The following is a 23,376-nucleotide window of genomic DNA, read 5'->3' as shown; positions in this document are numbered from 1 at the left end:
AGAGGGGAATGGGGGGGGGAAGAAGAGGGGAATGGGGGGGGGAGAAGAGGGGAATGGGGGGGGGAGAAGAGGGGAATGGGGGGGGGGAGAAGAGGGGAATGGGGGGGGGAGAAGAGGGGAATGGGGGGGGGAGAAGAGGGGAATGGGGGGGGGAGAAGAGGGGAATGGGGGGGGGAGAAGAGGGGAATGGGGGGGGGAGAAGAGGGGAATGGGGGGGGGAGAAGAGGGGAATGGGGGGGGGAGAAGAGGGGAATGGGGGGGGGGAGAAGAGGGGAATGGGGGGGGGAGAAGAGGGGAATGGGGGGGGGAGAAGAGGGGAATGGGGGGGGGGAGAAGAGGGGAATGGGGGGGGGAGAAGAGGGGAATGGGGGGGGGAGAAGAGGGGAATGGGGGGGGAAGAAGAGGGGAATGGGGGGGGAAGAAGAGGGGAATGGGGGGGGAAGAAGAGGGGAATGGGGGGGGAAGAAGAGGGGAATGGGGGGGGAAGAAGAGGGGAATGGGGGGGGAAGAAGAGGGGAATGGGGGGGGAAGAAGAGGGGAATGGGGGGGGAAGAAGAGGGGAATGGGGGGGGAAGAAGAGGGGAATGGGGGGGGAAGAAGAGGGGAATGGGGGGGGAAGAAGAGGGGAATGGGGGGGGAAGAAGAGGGGAATGGGGGGGAAGAAGAGGGGAATGGGGGGGGAAGAAGAGGGGAATGGGGGGGGAAGAAGAGGGGAATGGGGGGGGAAGAAGAGGGGAATGGGGGGGGAAGAAGAGGGGAATGGGGGGGGAAGAAGAGGGGAATGGGGGGGGAAGAAGAGGGGAATGGGGGGGGAAGAAGAGGGGAATGGGGGGGGAAGAAGAGGGGAATGGGGGGGGAAGAAGAGGGGAATGGGGGGGGAAGAAGAGGGGAATGGGGGGGGAAGAAGAGGGGAATGGGGGGGGAAGAAGAGGGGAATGGGGGGGGGAAGAAGAGGGGAATGGGGGGGGAAGAAGAGGGGAATGGGGGGGGAAGAAGAGGGGAATGGGGGGGGAAGAAGAGGGGAATGGGGGGGGAAGAAGAGGGGAATGGCGGGGAAGAAGAGGGGAATGGGGGGGGAAGAAGAGGGGAATGGGGGGGGAAGAAGAGGGGAATGGGGGGGGAAGAAGAGGGGAATGGGGGGGGAAGAAGAGGGGAATGGGGGGGGAAGAAGAGGGGAATGGGGGGGGAAGAAGAGGGGAATGGGGGGGGAAGAAGAGGGGAATGGGGGGGGAAGAAGAGGGGAATGGGGGGGGAAGAAGAGGGGAATGGGGGGGGAAGAAGAGGGGAATGGGGGGGAAGAAGAGGGGAATGGGGGGGGAAGAAGAGGGGAATGGGGGGGGAAGAAGAGGGGAATGGGGGGGGAAGAAGAGGGGAATGGGGGGGAAGAAGAGGGGAATGGGGGGGGAAGAAGAGGGGAATGGGGGGGGAAGAAGAGGGGAATGGGGGGGGAGGGAGTGGGAATGGGGGGGGAGGGGAGTGGGGAATGGGGGGGGAGGGGAGTGGGGAATGGGGGGGGGGGGGGAGTGGGGAATGGGGGGGGGGAGTGGGGAATGGGGGGGGAGGGGAGTGGGGAATGGGGGGGGGAGGGGAGTGGGGAATGGGGGGGGGGAGGGGAGTGGGGAATGGGGGGGGGGAGGGGAGTGGGGAATGGGGGGGGGGGAGGGGAGTGGGGAATGGGGGGGGAGGGGAGTGGGGAATGGGGGGGGAGGGGAGTGGGGAATGGGGGGGGAGGGGAGTGGGGAATGGGGGGGGAGGGGAGTGGGGAATGGGGGGGGAGGGGAGTGGGGAATGGGGGGGGAGGGGAGTGGGGAATGGGGGGGGAGGGGAGTGGGGAATGGGGGGGGAGGGGAGTGGGGAATGGGGGGGGAGGGGAGTGGGGAATGGGGGGGGAGGGGAGTGGGGAATGGGGGGGAGGGGAGTGGGGAATGGGGGGGGAGGGGAGTGGGGAATGGGGGGGGGAGGGGAGTGGGGAATGGGGGGGGGAGGGGAGTGGGGAATGGGGGGGGGAGGGGAGTGGGGAATGGGGGGGGGAGGGGAGTGGGGAATGGGGGGGGGAGGGGAGTGGGGAATGGGGGGGGGAGGGGAGTGGGGAATGGGGGGGGGAGGGGAGTGGGGAATGGGGGGGGGAGGGGAGTGGGGAATGGGGGGGGAGGGGAGTGGGGAATGGGGGGGGAGGGGAGTGGGGAATGGGGGGGGAGGGGAGTGGGGAATGGGGGGGGAGGGGAGTGGGGAATGGGGGGGGGAGGGGAGTGGGGAATGGGGGGGGGAGGGGAGTGGGGAATGGGGGGGGGAGGGGAGTGGGGAATGGGGGGGGAGGGGAGTGGGGAATGGGGGGGGAGGGGAGTGGGGAATGGGGGGGGGGAGGGGAGTGGGGAATGGGGGGGGGGAGGGGAGTGGGGAATGGGGGGGGGAGGGGAGTGGGGAATGGGGGGGGAGGGGAGTGGGGAATGGGGGGGGCGAGGGGAGTGGGGAATGGGGGGGGAGGGGAGTGGGGAATGGGGGGGGGAGGGGAGTGGGGAATGGGGGGGGGAGGGGAGTGGGGAATGGGGGGGGGGAGGGGAGTGGGGAATGAGGGGGGGGAGGGGAGTGGGGAATGAGGGGGGGGAGGGGAGTGGGGAATGGGGGGGAGATCGGGAGGGAGGGGGGAATGGGGGGGGAGATCGGGAGGGAGGGGGGAATGGAGGGAGAGATCGGGAGGGATGGGGAATGGGGGGGAGAGATCGGGAGGGATGGGGAATGGGGGGGAGAGATCGGGAGGGATGGGGAATGGGGGGGAGAGATCGGGAGGGATGGGGAATGGGGGGGAGAGATCGGGAGGGAGGGGGGGGAAATGGGGGGGGGAAATGGGGGGAGAGATCGGGAGGGAGGGAGGGGGGGGAATGGGGGGGAGAGATCGGGAGGGATGGGGAATGGGGGGGAGAGATCGGGAGGGATGGGGAATGGGGGGGGAGAGATCGGGAGGGATGGGGAATGGGGGGGGAGAGATCGGGAGGGATGGGGAATGGGGGGGGAGAGATCGGGAGGGATGGGGAATGGGGGGGGAGAGATCGGGAGGGATGGGGAATGGGGGGGGAGAGATCGGGAAGGATGGGGAATGGGGGGGAAGAGATCGGGAGGGATGGGGAGAGATCGGGAGGGAGGGGGAATGGGTGGGGAGAGATCGGGAGGGAGGGGGAATGGGGGGGGAGAGATCGGGAGGGAGGGGGGAATGGGGGGGAGAGATCGGGAGGGAGGGGGGAATGGGGGGGAGAGATCGGGAGGGAGGGGGGAATGGGGGGGGAGAGATCGGGAGGGAGGGGGGGGAAATGGGGGGGGAGATGGGGGGGAGATCGGGAGGGAATGGGGGGGAGATCGGGAGGGAGGGGGGGAATGGGGGGGAGATCGGGAGGGAGGGGGGGAATGGGGGGGAGATCGGGAGGGAGGGGGAATGGGGGGGGAAGATCGGGAGGGAGGGGGAATGGGGGGGGGAAGATCGGGAGGGAGGGGGAATGGGGGGGGGAAGATCGGGAGGGAGGGGGAATGGGGGGGGGAAGATCGGGAGGGAGGGGGGAATGGGGGGGGGGAGATCGGGAGGGAGGGGGAATGGGGGGGGGGAGATCGGGAGGGAGGGGGAATGGGGGGGGGAAGATCGGGAGGGAGGGAGGGGGAGATCGGGAAAGAGGGAGGGGGAATGGGGAAGAATCGGGATGGGGGTGTTTCGGGAGGGAGGGAGGGAGGGGGGGGTGTTTCGGGAGGGAGGGAGGGAGGGGGGGGTGTTTCGGGAGGGAGGGGGGGGGTCTGGAGGGAGGGGTATGGGGCGGCCATTCATCAAGTTGAAGCCACAGGTTTGTCAGTACCACGGCCGCGGTCAGTGTTATATAAATAGAGGCGACCTCCCGAGTGTAAAGTAACCGTCACATCGCAGCGATATCCCGGTCCCAGGTTCTGCCCGGGCCTTCCTCCTCCGTGTCCAGCATCCAAACACTGCCAGCCCAGGCCTCTCCCTGGCCGCTGTTAACCGCGAAGGTGCCCGTTTAACGCTCCCTCCCCTCCCCGGGCTCCAGGCCCCGGCTGCCGCTCACTCACCGGCTCCTTCCCGCCGACACGCGCCAGTTCCGTTGGCGCCGCGCGCCTGAGTCTCGGGGCCGTTGCCGGGGCTTTCGCGCTCCCGCTGCTCTCAAATCGCCGATGGCAATAATGCGGCACTTCCGCCTGCACCGCCCGCAAGCCTGCCTCCGAGTGCCAGCGAAACCCTCCTCACCTCCCTGTCCCTTGTCCCTGCTGCACTGGCAGGAAGGGGAAACCACCGAAAAAAGCAGGTTGTCCAATCCACGACACTGGTTCCCCTTCAAATAAAGAGGCTGCTTGAGCAATATAAACGCCCTAAACATTCTCCCTCCTTATGCTTCGGCCCAACTCGTGTACATTTTCTTGTTTACCCACATTTCCCAAAGTCCAGTCATCCCTCCAAAACATTGCAAGTTATGTGTTTCCTTTGCTCTGTGTATGTATTGCCAACCAGGCAGGAACAAACGTAGTCTTCACTGAGAATGGGGACCATTGGACAAAAATATACCAATGTAATTTAATTTCCACACTTCCATGGATTGCTATGGCTATATTTATAATGGGAGCTGCCTATGTAAACTTGTCACGGTGTTATAACACACTCCTACTCCTGGTGGTGATGTAATACCTACACTGACAGAGAGGTGTAATTGCAGTGTGACAAGATTCCCAGAAGAGTCTTCTTTGAAAACATGAACACGGATTTAACAAAGGAAAAGTGAAGCACATTGATGTAAGATTTTTAATATTGAGATAGATATTGATAATTTTAATAATGATTTGTATTTATATAGCACCTTTAATGTGTTAAAATGCCCCAAGGTGCTTGACAAGTGTCATCAAACAAAATTTGACACTGAGCTACAAATGGAGATATTAGGCCAGTTTGGCAAAAGCTTGGTCGAAGAGGTAGATTTTGAGGACCATCTTAAAGGAGGAAAGAGTGGTAGAAAGATGGAAAGATTTAGGGAGAGAATTCCAGAGACTAGAATAAAGCCTGGCTGGGGTATAAAATTAAAACCCGACCTGGGCCCCACCCAACCACAGCCAACCCAAACCCAACTCAAGCCCGAGCCCTTTAATTTTTTTTCGAGCCCGACCCGAATCTCCTTCATCTGTTCCAGCAGCAGGCTATTCCTGCAGCTGGAGTTGTGGGGAATCATGGATAAGCTTGATCCCGTGACTTCCCGGAAGCAGTGCCCAGCCCAACCTGACCCGAGCCCGAATGCTGGACTCAGAACTTCGACCTGACCCGACCCCAACCCCAACCCGACACACGTAGTCAGGACTAGTCAGGTTTGGGTCAGGTAACCAGGCTTTAGATTGGAGTCTTGGCAGCAGAAGGCATAGCCAGCAATAATGGAACAATTAAAGTGGGGAATGTTCAAGAGGCTAGAACTGGCAGAGCACAGAAATCTTGGGGAACCGTAAGGCTGAAGGAGGTTAAAGGAGGGGGTGTTTCTGACATTACAACAGTGACTGCACTTCAAAAATACTTCATTGGCTGTCAAGTGCTTTGAGACATCCTCTTCTTTCTTTGGCCTCCTTATCTCGAGGGACAATGGATAAGCGCCTGGAGGTGGTCAGTGGTTTGTGAAGCAGCGCCTGGAGTGGCTATAAAGGCCAATTCTAGAGTGACAGGCTCTTCCACAGGTGCTGCAGAAAAATTTGTTTGTCGGGGCTGTTAGACAGTTGGCTCTCCCCTTGCGCCTCTGTCTTTTTTCCTGCCAACTACTAAGTCTCTTCGACTCGCCACACTTTAGCCCCGTCTTTATGGCTGCCCGCCAGCTCTGGCGAACGCTGGCAACTGACTCCCACGACTTGTGATCAATGTCACAGGATTTCATGTCGCGTTTGCAGACGTCTTTAAAGCGGAGACATGGACGGCCGGTGGGTCTGATACCAGTGGCGAACTCGCTGTACAATGTGTCTTTGGGGATCCTGCCATCTTCCATGCGGCTCACATGGCCAAGCCATCTCAAGCGCCGCTGACTCAGTAGTGTGTACAAGCTGGGGATGTTGGCCGCCTCGAGGACTTCTGTGTTGGAGATACGGTCCTGCCACCTGATGCCAAGTATTCTCCGGAGGCAGCGAAGATGGAATGAATTGAGACATCGCTCTTGGCTGACATACGTTGTCCAGGTCTCGCTGCCATAGAACAAGGTACTGAGGACACAGGCCTGATACACTCGGACTTTTGTGTTCCGTGTCAGTGCGCCATTTTCCCACACTCTCTTGGCCAGTCTGGACATAGCAGTGGAAGCCTTTCCCATGCGCTTGTTGATTTCTGCATCTAGAGACAGGTTACTGGTGATAGTTGAGCCTAGGTAGGTGAACTCTTGAACCACTTCCAGAGCGTGGTCACCAATATTGATGGATGGAGCATTTCTGACGTCCTGCCCCATGATGTTCGTTTTCTTGAGGCTGATGGTTAGGCCAAATTCATTGCAGGCAGCCGCAAACCTGTCGATGAGACTCTGCAGGCACTCTTCAGTGTGAGATGTTAAAGCAGCATCGTCAGCAAAGAGGAGTTCCCTGATGAGGACTTTCCGTACTTTGGACTTCGCTCTTAGACGGGCAAGGTTGAACAACCTGCCCCCTGATCTTGTGTGGAGGAAAATTCCTTCTTCAGAGGACTTGAATGCATGTGAAAGCAGCAGGGAGAAGAAAACCCCAAAAAGTATGGGTGCGAGAACACAGCCCTGTTTCACGCCACTCAAGATAGGAAAGGGCTCTGATGAGGAGCCACCATGTAGAATTGTGCCTTTCATATTGTCATGGAATGAGGTGATGATACTTAGTAGCTTTGGTGGGCATCCAATCTTTTCTAGTAGTCTGAAGAGAACACGTCTGCTGACGAGGTCAAAGGCTTTGGTGAAATCAATGAAAGCAATGTAGAGGGGCATCTGTTGTTCACGGCATTTCTCCTGTATCTGACGAAGGGAGAACAGCATGTCAACGGTCGATCTCTGCACGAAAGCCACACTGTGACATCCAGTGGTCGTGAAAGGTTCTACACCAATGCAAGTCTTTTCTTTTTAAAGAGATAGGGAGGGGCAAGGTCATGAAGGGATTTAAATACAAGGATAAGAATTTTAAATTCAAGATGGAGCTTAACTGTGAGCCAGTGTAGGTGAGCGAGCACAGGGGAGATAGGTAAGCAGGACTTGGTGTGAGCTGGGACACGTGCAGCAGAATGTTTGGACGACTTCATGTTGTGAAGGGTAGAACATGGGAGGCCAGCCTGGAATCTGTTGGAACAGTCAAGACTATAGGTAACAAAGGCTAGGATGAGGGTTTCAGCAACAGATAAGCTGAAAGCAAGGGCAGAGTCGGCTGATTTTAAGGAGGTGGAAATAGGCATTTTAAATGAAGATGCAGATATGTGGTAGGAAAGGCAATGAGCACTGAAGAATCGGAGTTTGTGAAGGTAGAGTACCTGAAGGTGGAGAAACAAAAGTAGGCATGATTATGGGAAAGATAAAAGAAAACAGGAAAAGGAAGAGAAAATGGGAAATTGAAGTGATGAGCTCTAGCCTGGAGCAGCAGCCAAAATGCACACACAAATGGACACTTGGAAACTAAGCTACATAGACATGGTTACAGTCAGCGAACAAATTGATGTCCAAGTGCCAAGATAGGTGATTGGTGAGATATATGATGGCAGAGCACTGAGGTGTGAATTCCATTAGTTTAACTGTTTCCTGAAGCAATATTGAAAGAGCTGTTGCTGGTGACGAGACTGCCACATGGAAATAGGTCAATCACTGGTGCCTGTGGATGGTCCCTCAGGAATCACAGTTGGTAAATATAAAAGTTGCAGAAACGGAACTCCATGTTTCAACTGTCAAATGCTGGTAGGTCAAAGCAGCAGTGGGAAGTTGCCTTTCAAAACACCGTTTCTCTTGCTGTCAGTAAAAAAAAAAGGCTCTTGGGATGATGTGACAGAAGAAACAAGAAACAACCCAGTGTGGTCTCCACCAATCAGCTTCAAATTGATTTGGGATGCCAAAATCAACCTTCCCGCAGACACAAATCAGTATTTTTTCTGCTGGTGAAATCTTCCCCAATAACTGTGGGCGGCACAGTGGCGCAGTGGTTAGCACCGCAGCCTCACAGCTCCAGGGACCCGGGTTCGATTCCGGGTACTGCCTGTGTGGAGTTTGCAAGTTCTCCCTGTGTCTGCGTGGGTTTTCTCCGGGTGCTCCGGTTTCCTCCCACAAGCCAAAAGACTTGCAGGTTGATAGGTAAATTGGCCATTATAAATTGTCACTAGTATAGGTAGGTGGTAGGGAAATATAGGGACAGGTGGGGATGTTTGGTAGGAATATGGGATTAGTGTGGGATTAGTATAAATGGGTGGTTGATGTTCGGCACAGACTCGGTGGGCCGAAGGGCCTGTTTCAGTGCTGTATCTCTAATCTAATCTAACAGAGTCAAATTCTACAGCTGATAATTTAATAATTTCCTACACACACAACTTTAAATCAGATACTTTGACAGTGACACAGACCAAGTAGGATTCAGGTTGGAACCCACTCCGTTGAATTAGCTGGGGCAGCAGCACAGGAGCTAAACTTGTCAATTAGTGATGGTACAGCTGATCCATATGCAGTCTTCTGGAAAAAGAATGTGTGGACCACCGGGATGAGACGTGATACTTTGTCTCCTCCCCTCCTGTCCCCACACCTCCCCCTCCCCCACCGCACACACATGTATAGCTTGCCCTCTTCTGAGGTGTTGATGGTGTTATCTGTTTGTCCTCTAGTACATTAGGGTAGCCATTCTTCATCACCCATCATTCAAATACTTCCATTCATCATCGTACAATATGGGAATCATCACATCTAGATCTCATCCAATGGGACAGTGAAAATATTGTTCCTTTCAATTCTTCATGCTTCTTACAATTTCAACTAATGGTTACCACCCCTGCCTGAACTTTGACTTCACCCTAATTCCCTTTTTCAACTTTTTACTTTCTTGACCTCATTATGTTCTTTGATTTCAAATGGAAGAAAGAACAAATTTGCATTTACACACCATCTTTTCTGTACCCAACAAAGTGAGACCGGGAGGCCATTAAAGAGCAGCAATGGTGGGAAGAAGCGAGACCCGGAGGCTATCCAGTCCTGTCTAATCCAGTCCTGTCCAGTCTTATCCATTCCAGTCCTGTCCAGTCTTATCCAGTCCAATCCAGTCCAGTCCACCAGAGCGGACCGACCACGTTCTGAGAAAAATCAACGTGTGACATCACAGGTAAACAGGTGGTTGATTGGTTGGTGAGAGTTTTCTCATTTATCTTTCAAAACTTAGGTAATTTTAGTAATTGTAAGGTTTATTTACTAATAGTAGTATAGCTTAATAGATTGGCTGGTGAATATTTCCTATTAATTAAGTAAATAACTAATTAGTTATTTAAAACACAATAGCAGGGCAGGTGATGTGTTGTGGCTGCAGTATGCGGGAGCTGGTGGATGCCAGTGTGATCCATGGCAACCATATCTGCAGTAAGTATCTGCGGCCTGATGAGCTCCGGCGCAGAGTTGATGAGCTGGAGGCTGAGCTGCAGACACTGCGATGCATCAGGGAGGGGGAATGCTATCTGGACACTTTGTTTCAGAAGGCAGTCACAACCCTTAGGTTAGAGTCTTCTGATTTGGTCAGTGGTCAGGGACGGGATGATGTGACTGCGAGTGAGGCAGTTAAAGGGATTGAGAAGACAGGAGTGGAGGAGCCTCAGCCCTTGCAAAATTATCCAATAGTTTGAGATTCTTACAGCTTAGATGGATGAAAGTGAGGGCTGCAGGGTGGATGAGCAAACTGACCATGGTACAGGAATCAATTCAAGAGGGGGAAGTAAATAGGAATATAGTGGTAGTATGGGACAATATAGTAGGGGGATAGACACAGTTTTCTGCAGTCAAGAGCGAGAGTCCAGAAGACTGTGTTGCCTGCCCGGTGCCAGGGTTCAGGACATCTGCTCAAGGCTGGAGAGAAACTTGCAGAGGGAGGGGAAGATCCAGTTGGCGTGGTCCACATGGGTACCGACAACATACATAGGACTAGGAAAGAGGTTCTTCATAGAGAGTATGAGCATCTAGGGTCTAAATTGAAAATCAGAGGCTCAAAGGCAATAATCTCTGGATTATTACCTGAGTTACGAGCAAATTAGAGTAGGGTAAATACAATTAGAGAGTTAAATGCATAGCTCAAAGATTGATGTGGGAGAAATTGGTTTCAATTCATAGGGCACTGGCACCAGTACTGGGGAAAGTGGGAGCTTTACCATTGGGATGGTTTTCACCTGAACTGTGCTGGGACCAGGGTTCTGGCGAGTCGTATAACTAGGGTGGTAGAGAGGGCTTTAAACTAAATAGTGGGGGCGAGAGATCAAGTGAGAGAAGATATGATAAATTAAAGAGAGAGGACAAGGCAAAAGAACAAGGTAGCAATAAGGGAAATAATAATCAGGTGTGGCAGGAAGAGACAGAATGTACAGAATTAAGGATATGCAAGCAGCTCAAGCTTGAGGCTGCATAAATAGTAAAAAGACAGAACTAAAGACTCTGTATTTGAATGCACGTAGCATTCGTAACAAAACAAATGAATTGATGGCTCAAACAGAAATAAATAGTACATAGTCTGATAGCCATTACAGAGACATGGCTGCAAAATGACAAAGCTTGGACCTGAATATTCAAGGGTATAGGACATTTCAAAAGGACAGGAAACTAGGAAAAGGTGAAGGGGTAGTTGTTAATTAAGGATGACAATTATTGAGAATTAATTAAGGATGACTTTGTGTCTGTCTTCACAGTAGAAGACATTAGTTCCATACCAGAAATAGGCAGCAACCTAGAGGCTAAAAAGAGTGATGAAATTAAGGAAATTGATATCAGTCGAGAAAAAGGAATGAAGAAACTTGAGGGACTAAAATCTGACAAGTCCCTGGGACCAGATGGCCTACATCCTAGGGTTCTAAAAGAGATAGCTGAAGAGATAGTGGATGCACTGGCTATGATTTTCCAGAATCCCTCAGATTCAGGAATGGTCCCATCAGATTAGAAGTTGGCCAATGTTACACCGCATTTCAAGAAAGGAGGTAGAGCGAAAACAGGGAACTACAGGCCAGTTAGCCTAACATCAGTCGTTGGGAAGATGCTGGAAACTATTATTAAAGAAGTCGTAACATTGCACTTGGAAAAGCATAGTATGATCAAAACAAGTCAGCATGGTTTTACTAAAGGAAAATCCTGTTTGACAAATTTATTAGAGTTTTTTGAGGACGTAACTAGTTGGGTAGATAAAGGGGAACCAGTAGATGTAGTATACCTGGATTTCCCAAAGGCATTCGATAAGGTACCACATAAAAGATTAATAGGCAAGATAAGGGCTCATGGTGTTGGGGGTAATATATTAGTGTGGATAGAGGTTTGGTTAACAGACAGGAAGCATAGAGCAGGCATAAATAGGTCATTTTCAAGTTGGCAGGCAGTGAATAGTGGGGTGCCACAAAGATCAGTGCTGGGCCCTCAGCTATTTAGACTCTATATTAATGACTTGGTTGAAGAGACAGGGACTAATGCATCTAAGATTGCTGATGATACAAAGCTTGGTGGAAAGGTAAGCTGCGGGGAGGACACAGAGAGACTGCAAAGAGATATAGACAGGCTAAGTGAGTGGGCAACAAGATGGCAAATGGAATATAATGTAGGGAAGTGTGAAGTTGTTCACTTTGGTCGTAAAAATAGAAACAGCAGAATATTTTTTAAAAGGTGTGAAACTGTTAAGTGTTGACGTTCAGAGAGACTTGGGGGTACTCATACAAGAAACGCACAAAGTTAACATGCAGGTGCAGCAGGCTATTAGGAAGGCAGATGGCTTGTTGGCCTTTATTGCAAGGGGACTGGCATACAGGAATAAAGAATTCTTACTAAAACTGTACAGGGCTTTGGTGAGACTGCACCTAGAATACTGTGTGCAGTTTTGGTCTCCACATTTAAGAAAGGATATACTTGCACTGAAGGCAGTGCAGTGAAGATTTACTAAATTGGTCACTGGGATGACAGGGTTGTCCTATATGAGAGGCTGAGTAAATTGGGCCTATATTCTCTGGAGTTTAGAAGAACGAGAGGCGATCTAATTGAGATACAAGATTCTGAAAGGGCTTGATAGGGTAGAAGCTGAGAGATTGTTTCCACTGGTTGGGAAATCTAGAACATGGGGGCACAGTCTCAGGATAAGGGGCCAATCAATCAGGACTGCGATGAGGAGAATTTACAACACTCCAAGGGTTGTGAATCTTTGGAATTCTCTATCCCAGTGGGTTGTGGATGCTCCATCGTTGAATACATTTAAGGCTGGGATAGATAGATGTTTGGTCTCACAGGGAATCAAGGGATATGGGGAGCCAGCAGGAAAGTGGAATTGAAGCCCAAGATCAACCATGATTGTACTGAATGGCGGAGTAGGCTCAATGGGCCATATGGTTAAGTTCTATTTCTCCTATTTCTTGTGTTCTTGTGACATTAGTACAATAGAGAGAGGTGACCTTAACTCTAAAAATCAAGATGTAGAATCAGTTTGGGTAGAGATAAGAAACAGTAAAGGTAGAAAGTCACTTGTGGGAGTAGTTTATAGGCCCCCTAACAGTATTCACACTGTAGGATGGGATATACAGGAAGAAATAACAGGGGCTTGTGAGAAAAGTACGGTGACAATCATGGTGATTTTAATCTACAGATAGATTGGACGAATCAGATTGGCAAAGGTAGCCTGGAGGATGAGTTCATGCAGTGTTTTTGGTACAGTTTCTTAGAGCAGCACATTCTGGAGCCAACCAGAGAGCAGGCTACTCTAGATCTGGTAATGTGTAACGAGACAAGATTAATTAATGGCCTCATAGTAAAGGCGCCCCTAGGTAGCAGTGAGGGTAATAAGAGTGATCTAAGACTAGTGTTTTAAACTTAAATAAGGGTAATTATGAGGGTTTGAAGACACAGCTAGCTAAAGTAAACTGGGAAATTAGGTTAAGGGATAGGTCAGTAGAGATGCAGTGGCAGACATTTAAGGAGATATTTCATAACACTCAGCAAAGAAACATTCCAGTGAGAAAGAAAGACTCTAGGGGAAGGACGCACCATCCATGGCTAACTAAGGAAGTTAAAGATAGTATCAAATTGAAAGAAAAAGCGTACAATTCAGCGAAGAGTAGTGGCAGGTTAGAAGGTTGAACCGAATATAAAAAACAGCAAAGAATGATGAAAAGAATAATGAGAGAGAAATTAGAGTACAAGAGAAAGCTAGCTAGAAATATAAAAATGGATAGGTAATTAAAAAGGAAAAGAGTAAGCAAAGTAAGTGTTGGTCCTCTAGAGAGCGAATCTGGGGAGTTAATAATGGAAAATAAGGAAATGGCAGAGGAATTGAACAGATTTTTTGCATCTGTCTTCACTGTAGACGGTATAAATAAAATCCCAGAAATAATTGTGAATCAAGAGTTGAAAGGGAGGGAGGAGCTTGAAACAATTACCATCACCAGGGAAAGGTTACTGAGAAAGTATTAGAACTAGACAAATCCCCCAGGTCCTGATGGACTTCATCCTAGGGTCATTAAAGAAGTGTCTACTGAGATAGTGGATGCATTGGTTTTAATTTTCCAAAATTCCCTAGATTCTGGAAAGGTCCCATCAGATTAGAATATAGCGAATGTATTTCAATGCTATTCAAGAAAGGAGGAAGACAGAAAGCTACAGACCAGTTAGCTTAACATCTGTCATAGGGAAAATGCTGGAATCTGTTATTAAGAAGGTTATAGCAGGTCATTTAGAAAATCTCAATGCAATCAGGCAGAATCAACATGGTTTTGTGAAAGGGATATCATGTTTGACTAATTTATTGGAGTTCTTTGAGGAAGTAACAAGCAACATGGATAAAGGGGAACTTATGGGTGTACGGATATGGTGTACTTGGTTTTCCAGAAGGCATTTGACAAGGTGCCACATCAAAGGTTACTAAACAAAATAAGAGCTCATGGCGGAGGGGATAACATATTAGCATGGATAGAGGATTGGTTAGCTAGCAGGAAACAGAGAATTGGCTAAATGGGTTGTTTTCAGGTTGGCAAGCTGCAACTAGTGACACAGGGATCAGTGCTGGGGCATCAACTATTTACAATTTATATCAATGACTTGGATGAAAGGACAGAAAGTATGGTTGCTAAATTTGCTGATGACATAGTAGGAAAGTAAGTCGTGAAGAGGACATAAGGATGTTACAAAGGGATATAGATAGGTTAAGTGATTGGGCAAAGATTTGGCAGATGGAGTATAATGTGGGAAAGTGTGAACTTGTCCACTTTGGCCAGAAAATAGAAAAGCAACATATTATTTAAATGGAGAGAGATTGCAGAACTCTGAGGTGCAGAGGGATCTGGGTGTCCCAGTACACGGAACATATAAAGTTAATATGCAGGTACAGCAAGTGATTTGGAAGGCAATTGCAATGTTGTTGTTTGTTGCAAGGGGAATGGAATATAAAAGTAGAGATGTTTTGCTACAGTTGAACAGGGCATTGGTGAGACCACATCTAGAGGGATTGTGTACAGTTTTGGTCTCCTTAAGAAAGGATATAATTGCATTGGAAGCAGTTCAGAGAAGGTTAATTCAACTGATTCCTGGAATGACAGGGTTATCTTATGAGGAAAGGTTGGATCTGTATTCATTGGAGTTCAGAAGCTTGAGAGGTAATTTTATTGAATCATTTAAGATCCTGAGCAGACTTGACAGGGTGGATGTTGAAAGGATGTTTCCCATTGTGGGAGAGAATAAAACTAAGGGGCACAGTTTAAAAATAAGGGGTCTCCCATTTAAACAGAGATGAGGAGAATTTTTTCTTTGAGGGTTGTGTGTCTGTGGAACTCTCTTCCCCGAGAGCGCTGGAGGCAGGGTCATTGAATGTTTTTAAGGCAGAGGTAGACAGATTCTTGACAAACAAGGGAGTCAAGGAGTATTTGGGGTAGGCAGGAAAGTGGAGCTGAGTCCACAAACAGATCAGCCATGATCTTAAGAAATGGCAGAACAGGTTTGAGGCGCCGAATAGCCTACTCCTGCTCCTAGTTCGTATGTTCATATGTATGCATGTTCATAAGACATTACAAAGCAGATCAAAGTCAATTAATTCCTTTTCAAAGTGGAATTGTTGTTTTGCAGACAGCCAGAGACTTGCATGCAGCAAGGTTCCAAAAGCAGCAATGAGATGACGGACCCGTATGAATGTTGGCCAAAAAACTGGGAGATCTTTCTCTTTATCATTCAAAGAGTGCCAAAGAATCTTTTATGCCCACTTGAACAATCAGCTGGGACCTTGTCATCCAAAAGACAGCAATTCCAATAATATAAAATTCCCTTATTGCTGGACTGAAGTATAAGCCTAGATTATGAGCTGGAGGGGAACTTGAACGCACAACCTCCTGCCTCAAGGATGAAAGTGCAGCCAACCAAGCCAAGATGCCATTCTTACACTTCTTCGCAGTAAAGTTCCTTTCTTGCCAATAATGCCTTTTCCCCTCAGTGACTCTTTAGCTCATCAGGAACGATGCTAGGGTGGGGGGTGGGTAAAATAGTGGCAAGGCAGAATCCGCTGCATTCCCATATCCTTCTGAGCCCAGCGATTTGACATCCTGTGTGGGAGGCCTCACAAATATTGAGATTTCGAGGTTTGATGATTTAATTCAGACCCATATGTAATTTTAACTCCAAAATATGTGGTTCATGCAGTCTCTAATTCCAAATCACCAGAAAAAGCAGCATTGGGTCAGAAGTGGCCCAGAAGACCACTTCCTTTGGAGTTCCACTCCCACCCACTAACCATGATGTCAGCCCCTGGTTTAGGGATGAAGACAGAAGCTGAACTATTTTATCATGGAGGTGCTTCCATAATTAGTATTTTTGAGGACTTGTGTTTAAAAGACTGTGGAAAATACCTGAGAAGATGTCTGGACTTGTTTTTTTTTTAAAGGGTCACTGGAAGGACACTTGGAACTTTGTTTAAAAACAAAACACTGACTGGAAGTCACATGTCTTAAGCTAAACAGCTGGAGCCTTATGGACTATGGAACTATTTGGACTAAGAGAAGTCACATGTCTGGATTTATGGCTGTCAGAAGTTTTGGTTTCGTATTCGGATATTGTTTGGAGTTCAGTTGGTGTGTATCCTGCTAAGAGAGAAGCCACCCAACTTATCCTTTTTCATCTGCTTTGGAAGATCTTCTGAGAATCCAGTGTGATAGCTGAAACCACTCATGCAGTAATTCTTCCGAAAAGCCTACAAGACTACTCCTTGACATCTCCTGAACAGAACTACTCCAAAAAGATCCCAGTGACAGCCGTCTGTGTGTACCTGGATGCCAGAACAAAAGGCCATCTGGAACATTCCATATCTTATCATTTTTCTTCAAGAATTGACAATAATGTGGCCAAAGATTTTTTTAAGTTGATCTCTACAGAGCCAGTTTCTTTCATTTTTCTTTAAACGGTGTCTGTGTGTGCGTGCGCACGCACAGGCATGTGTTAGGATATTTCAGAAGGGTAGATATTTATACTTTCATATTTCAAACTGCGTGTTAATAAGCTTTGCATCCTTATTGAATAAGTTGTGTTTTATAATAAATCAACAAGTTTGTTGTCTATTGAAGAAACATGGTTGGCGGATATTATTCTGAAACTAATATAGAATTGGCCATATTGGTTACTGGGTAAAACATTTAAATGTATGTTGTGACCAGTGGAGTAGTGGAACTAGAGAAAGACAGTACATTCCTCCAAACTCAGTTGTAACAATTTAAATGAGGAACTGGAGTTAAAATGGCGCAGGCCTTACATTTTCATCCCGCCAGAGTTACGTCCATAATACTCAGTTCCATCCAAGATTTTAAGTACTGCTTACACATCTGAGGTCGCACTTCCAAATCCTATCACATTATTGGACAGGATACAAAAAAAGGTTTGCTGTGTGGTAGGCAATTCTCTTATTTAATGCCTTGAAATACTGTTGCAACCTTTTTTTTAAATCTCTCATTTCATTTCTTTGATATTATCCTCCCTTGAAATTTTCTGTCTTGTTCTCCCAAGCTGAAAATGTGCTGTCAAACACACTTCACATTGTCCTTGTATTCTCACTGTGTTATGATTAAGACACGTTGCACAGTCAACTACTGTAGCTCACTCTTCCCAAGGGCCTCAAAGCTGTGGAACTCCTCCCCTCCTCTGGTCTTTGCTTCCTTTTATAATCTTAAGATTTTGAAAGCCCAAGTCTGACAGCATCTCCTGATTTATCTCATCCTCTGTTGTTTTTATACTTATGGGACTTGGGCCTTCACCAGGTTCTCTTCGGCTGCAAAAAAAGATCCCCAGTGAGGAGAAAACCGGAGGTGGGGTTGGAAGAGGGAAATGGCCCCAAGCACGAAAAGATAAATCAATTTCCTTCTGCACTTTGTTGGAAAGTGCATCTAAGCTTTGTGGCAGCAAATTCAGTCTGTTACAAAAGAAGTGAAATATTTAAGTGTTACAATAAACAGAGGCCAACAATTAATTGAACATATAATTGAACAAAGAACAGTACAGCACAGGAACAGGCCATTCGGCCCTCCAAGCCTGCGCCGATCTTGATGCCTGCCTAAACTAAAACCTTCTGCACTTCCGGGGTCCATATCCCTTTATTCCCATCCTATTCATGTATTTGTCAAGATGCCTCTTAAACGTCGCTATCGTACCTGCTTCCACCACCTCCCCCGGCAGCAAGTTCCAGGCACTCACCACCCTCTATGTAAAGAACTTGCCTTGCACATCCCCTCTAAACTTTGCCCCTCGCACCTTAAACCTATGTCCCCTAGTAACTGACTCTTCCACCCTGGGAAAAAGCTTCTGACTATCCACTCTGTCCATGCCGCTTATAACTTTGCAAACCTCTATTATGTCGCCTCTCCACCCTCCGTCGTTCCAGTGAAAACAATCCGAGTCTATCCAACCTCTCCTCATAGCTAATGCCCTCCAGACCAGGCAACATCCTGGTAAACCTCTTCTGTACCCTCTCCAAAGCCTCCACGTCCTTCTGGTAGTGTGGCGACCAGAATTGCACGCAATATTCTAAGTGTGGCCGAACTAAAGTTCTGTACAGCTGCAGCATGACTTGCCAATTTTTATACTCTATGCCCCGACCGATGAAGGCAAGCATGCCCTATGCCTTCTTGACTACCTTATCCACCTGTGTTGCCACTTTCAGTGACCTGTGGACCTGTACGCCCAGATCTCTCTGCCTGTCAATACTCCTAAGGGTTCTGCCATTTACTGTATACTTCCCACCTGCATTTGACCTTCCAAAATGCATTACCTCACATTTGTCCGGATTAAACTCCATCTGCCATTTCTCCGCCCAAGTCTCCAACCGATCTATATCCTGCTGTATCCTCTGACAATCCTCATCACTATCTGCAACTCCACCAACCTTTGTGTCGTCTGCAAACTTACTAATCAGACCAGCTACATTTTCCTCCAAATCATTTATATACTCTACAAAGAGCAAAGGTCTCAGCACTGATCCCTGTGGAACACCACTCGTCACATCCCTCCATTCAGAAAAGCACCCTTCCACCGCTACCCTCTGTCTTCTATGACCGAGCCAGTTCTGTATCCATCTTGCCAGCTCCCCTCTGATCCCATGTGACTTCACCTTTTGTACAGTCTGCCATGAGGGACCTTGTCAAAGGCTTTACTGAAGTCCATATAGATAACATCCACTGCCCTTCCTTCATCAATCATCTTTGTCACTTCCTCAAAAAACGCAATCAAATTAGTGAGACACAACCTCCCCTTCACAAAACCATGCTGCCTCTCGCGAATAAGTTTGTTTGTTTCCAAATGGGAGTAAATCCTGTCCCGAAGAATCCTCTCTAATAATTTCCCTACCACTGACGTAAGGCTCACCGGCCTATAATTTCCTGGATTATCCTTGCTACCCTTCTTAAACAAAGGAACAACATTGGCTATTCTCCAGTCCTCTGGGACCTCACCTGTAGCCAATGAGGATACAAAGATTTCTGTCAAGGCCCCAGCATTTTCTTCCCTTGCCTCCCTTAGTATTCTGGGGTAGATTCCATCAGGCCCTGGGGACTTATCTACCTTAAAGCTTTGCAAGACACCCAACACCTCCTCCTTTTTGATAATGAGAAGACTGAGACTATCTACACTCCCTTCCCTAGGCTCATCATCCACCAAGTCCTTCTCTTTGGTGAATACTGATGCAAAGTACTCATTTAGCACCTTGCCCATTTCCTCTGGCTCCACACATAGATTCCCTTCTCTGTCCTCGAGTGGGCCAACCCTTTCCCTAGTTACCCTCTTGCTCTTTATATACGTATAAAAAGCCTTGGGATTATCCTTAATCCTGTTTGCCAATGACTTTTCATGACCCCTTTTAGCCCTTCTGACTCCTTCCTTAAGTTCCTTCCTACTGTCTTTATATTCCTCAAGGGATTCGTCTGTTCCTAGCCTTCCAGCCTTTACGAATGCTTCCTTTTTCTTTTTGACTAGGCTCACAATATCCCGCGTTATCCAAGGTTCCCGAAACTTACCAAACTTATCCTTCTTCCTCACAGGAATATGCCGGTCCTGGATTCTAATCAACTGACATTTGAAAGACTCCCACATGTCAGATGTTGATTTACCCTCAAACAGCCGCCCCCAATCTAAATTCTTCAGTTCCTGCCTAATATTGTTATAATTAGCCTTCCCCCAATTTAGCACCTTCACCCGAGGACTACTCTTATCCTTATCCACAAGTAGCTTAAAATTTATGGAATTATGGTTACTGTTCCCGAAATGCTCCCCGACTGAAACTTCGACCACCTGGCCGGGCTCATTCCCCAATACCAGGTCCAGTACGGCCCCATCCCTAATTGGACTATCTACATATTGTTTCAAGAAGCCCTCCTGGATGCACCTTACAAATTCTGCCCCATCCAAGCCCCTAGCACTAAGTGAGTCCCAGTCAATATAGGGGAAGTTAAAATCACCCACCACTACAACCCTGTTACCTTTACATCTTTCCAAATTCTGTCTACATATATGCTCCTCTACCTCCCACTGGCTGTTGGGAGGCCTGTAGAAAACCCCCAACATCGTGACTGCACCCTTCCTATTCCTGAGCTCCACCCATATTGCCTCGCTGCATGACCCCTCCGAGGTGTCCTCCCGCAGTACAGCTGTGATATTCTCCTTCAACAGTAATGCAACTCCCCCACCCCTTTTACATCCCCCTCTATCCCGCCTGAAGCTTCTAAATCCTGGAACATTTAGCTGCCAATCCTGTCCTTCCCTCAACCAAGTCTCTGTAAAAGCAACAACATCATAGTTCCAAGTACTAATCGAAGCTAAGTTCATCTGCCTTACCTGTTATACTTCTCGCATTGAAACAAATGCACTTCAGACCACCAGTCCCGCTGTGCTCCGCAACATCTCCCTGCCTGCTCTTCCTCTTTGTCTTACTGGCCTTATTTACTAGTTCCCCCTTATTTATTTCACTGTCCTACTGCTCTGGTTCCCACCCCCCTGCCACACTAGTTTAAACCCTCCCGAGTGACGCTAGCAAACCTCGCAGCCAGGATATTTGTGCTCCTCCAGTTTAGATGCAACTTCTCCTTCTTGTACAGGTCCCATCTGTCCCTGAAGAGATCCCAATGGTCCAGATATCTGAAACCCTCCCTTCTACACCAGCTGTTCAGCCACGTGTTTAGCTGCACTATCTTCCTATTTCTAGCCTCACTAGCACGTGGCACAGGGAGTAATCCCGAGATTACAACCCTCGAGATCCTGTCTTTTAACTTTCTACCTAACTCCCTAAACTCCCCCTGCAGGACCTCATCACTCTTCCTGCCTATGTCGTTGGTACCAATGTGTACCACAACCTCTGGCTGTTCACCCTCCCCCTTCAGAATGCCCCCTGTCCGTTCAGAGACATCCTTGACCCTGGCACCAGGGAGGCTCTTTCATGTCCACAGAAGCGCCTATCTGTGCCCCTGACTATAGAGTCCCCTAAAACTATTGCTCTTCTGTGCTTTGTCCCTCCCTGCTGAACAACAGTGCCAGCCGTGGTGCCACTGCTCTGGCTGCTGCTGTTTTCCCCTGATCGGCCAACCCCCCCAACAGTATCCAAAACAGTATACTTGTTGGAGAGGGGGATAGCCACAGGGGATTCCTGCACTGACTACCTGCCCCTTCTAGAGGTCACCCATCTATCTGCCTGCACCTTGGGTGTAACCACTTCTCTAAAATTCCTGTCTATGATGCTTTCTGCCACCTGCATGCTCCTAAGTGCATCCAACAGCTGCTCCAACCGATCCATGCGGTCTTTGAGGAGCTTCAACTGGGTACACTTCCTGCAGATGTAGTCGTCCGGAACGCTGGAAGCGTCACGGACCTCCCACATCTCACAGGTGAAGCACTTCACCCCTCTAACAGACATTTCTAGCACTAATTAATAAATTAATTTAAGATAAATAAATACTTATTAAATCCTTACTAAATTGTTATAATAACTATATGGTCCCTAGCGCTAGATTCCTACTATAAATATTAAATGCTATCTAAATACAGTAATCCCCTCCCTCTGGTTTAGTTACTCGACTTATTAATTAGTTAATTAGGGTTTTAATCAATTTTTATCAATGTTTTATATTCAAATTCAGTAAAAAAAAAAATTGCCTACCAGCCAATCAGGTCGAGCTTTCTGTGATGGCAACTTACAGTTTTTTTTAAACCAGAGTTAAGTTTTTTATACTTACCAGTCCGGAACTCCACCCTCCGAGTCTTCTCCCAGTCAGCTGTGCTCTTTGGAAGCTCTTGGCTTCCCTCACTCTGAGGACAGGGAGGAAAGGAAAGGAGCTCCTCGCTCCCTCCTTACTGAACTTCCTCAGTTACCAAACTTCCACTGTAGCACTCTATTGTAACCCAAGTCAGCACTCTAGTGCAAACAAAGTCAGCACTGTAAGATGGCTCACTTTTATACTGACTGACTCTAGCCGCCTGAAAACTGGTTTAAGCCACTTCTCTAATTATAAGGTGCAGCTGCAAGCAGAGCCTGAGTGAACCCTGTTTAAAGCTGGTCTAAAACTCACCTTCTCCAACCCTAACAGCAACGGTTAAGTTAAAATGCTAAATAAAAGACCAATTAGATTTAAGATAAAATTAACCCTTAATTATCCTCAGTTACCAAACTTCCACTGTAGCACTCTGTTGCAACCCAAGTCAGCACTCCAGTGCAAACAAAGTCAGCACTGTAAGATGGCTCACTTTTATACTGACTGACTCTAGCCCCCTGAAAACTGGTTTAAGCCACTTCTCTAATTAACAAGGTGCAGCTGCAAGCAGAGCCTGAGTGAACCCTGTTGAGGTCTATTGACTGTCAGTATAACAATAACTTACATTTATTTAGCATAGTTAATGTAGTAAAATGTCCCAAGGAGCTTAACAAGAGCAATATCAATCAAACGCTTTTGACACTGAGCCACAGAAGGATAAATCAGGTCAGATGACCACAAGCTTGATCCAAGAGGTGGTTCTTAAGGAGCGTCTAAAAGAGGAGAGAGGGGTAAAAAGGCTGGGCAGTTTAGTGAGGGAATTCCAAAGCTTAGGTCCATAGGCAGCTGAAATGGTGGAGCAATTAAAATTGGAGATGCATGTTGAGGCCAGAAATGGAGGAGTTCAGAGATCGTGAAGGTTAATAGGGCTCGAGGAGATTAACAGAGATAGGGAGGAGTGAGGCCATGGAGGGATTTGGAAACAAGGATGAGAATTCTAAAATTGAGGTGTTGTCGGATGGGGTGCTAGTGAAGGTCAGCAAGCATGAGGGTGATGGGCGAATGAGATTTGGAGGAAGTTAAGATACAGGCAGCAGAGTTTTGGATGAGCACAAATTTATGTAGGGTGGAAGCTGGGATGCAGTCTTGGTGAAGGTCGGATTTGTGGTCAGAAACTCATCTCAGGGTTAAACACCACACCAAGGATGCAAATGGTCTTGCACAACATACAACAGTTGCCAGGGATGGAAATGGTGGACAGGGAATGAAGTTTGTGGTGGGAACTAAAGCCAATGGCTTCAATTTTTCCCACTAATTAGTTGGAGGAAATTTCTGCTCATCCAATATTGGATGTAGGACAAGCACTGTAACAAATCAGAGACAGTGAAGGGGTCCAACGAGGTGGTGCTAAGATAGAACTGAATGTCGTCAGCGTACATGTGTTTTTGGATGGTCTCGCTGTGGTGCGGCATGTA

General features: G+C 48.5%; 1 protein-coding gene across 9 annotated transcripts in view; it reads right to left on the bottom strand.

Moving 5' to 3' along the window:
- fam20b (FAM20B glycosaminoglycan xylosylkinase) overlaps window positions 1–4,514 on the bottom strand; it is a 209,623-nt gene extending 205,109 nt beyond the window's left edge. For all 9 annotated transcript variants that reach the window (XM_068037893.1, XM_068037900.1, XM_068037894.1 and 6 more), the window contains exon 1: window positions 4,066–4,514. The gene's annotated coding sequence lies outside the window, so the exon portion shown is untranslated. The remainder of the gene's footprint in view (window positions 1–4,065) is intronic.
- Window positions 4,515–23,376: the final 18,862 nt, after the last annotated feature.

This window comes from Heterodontus francisci, chromosome 8 (genome assembly GCF_036365525.1).
Source record: "Heterodontus francisci isolate sHetFra1 chromosome 8, sHetFra1.hap1, whole genome shotgun sequence".
NCBI classification, from domain to species: Eukaryota; Metazoa; Chordata; class Chondrichthyes; order Heterodontiformes; family Heterodontidae; genus Heterodontus; species Heterodontus francisci.
The sequence above is the reverse complement of the archived record's forward strand: the minus strand, read 5'-3'. Positions and strand labels throughout refer to the sequence as shown.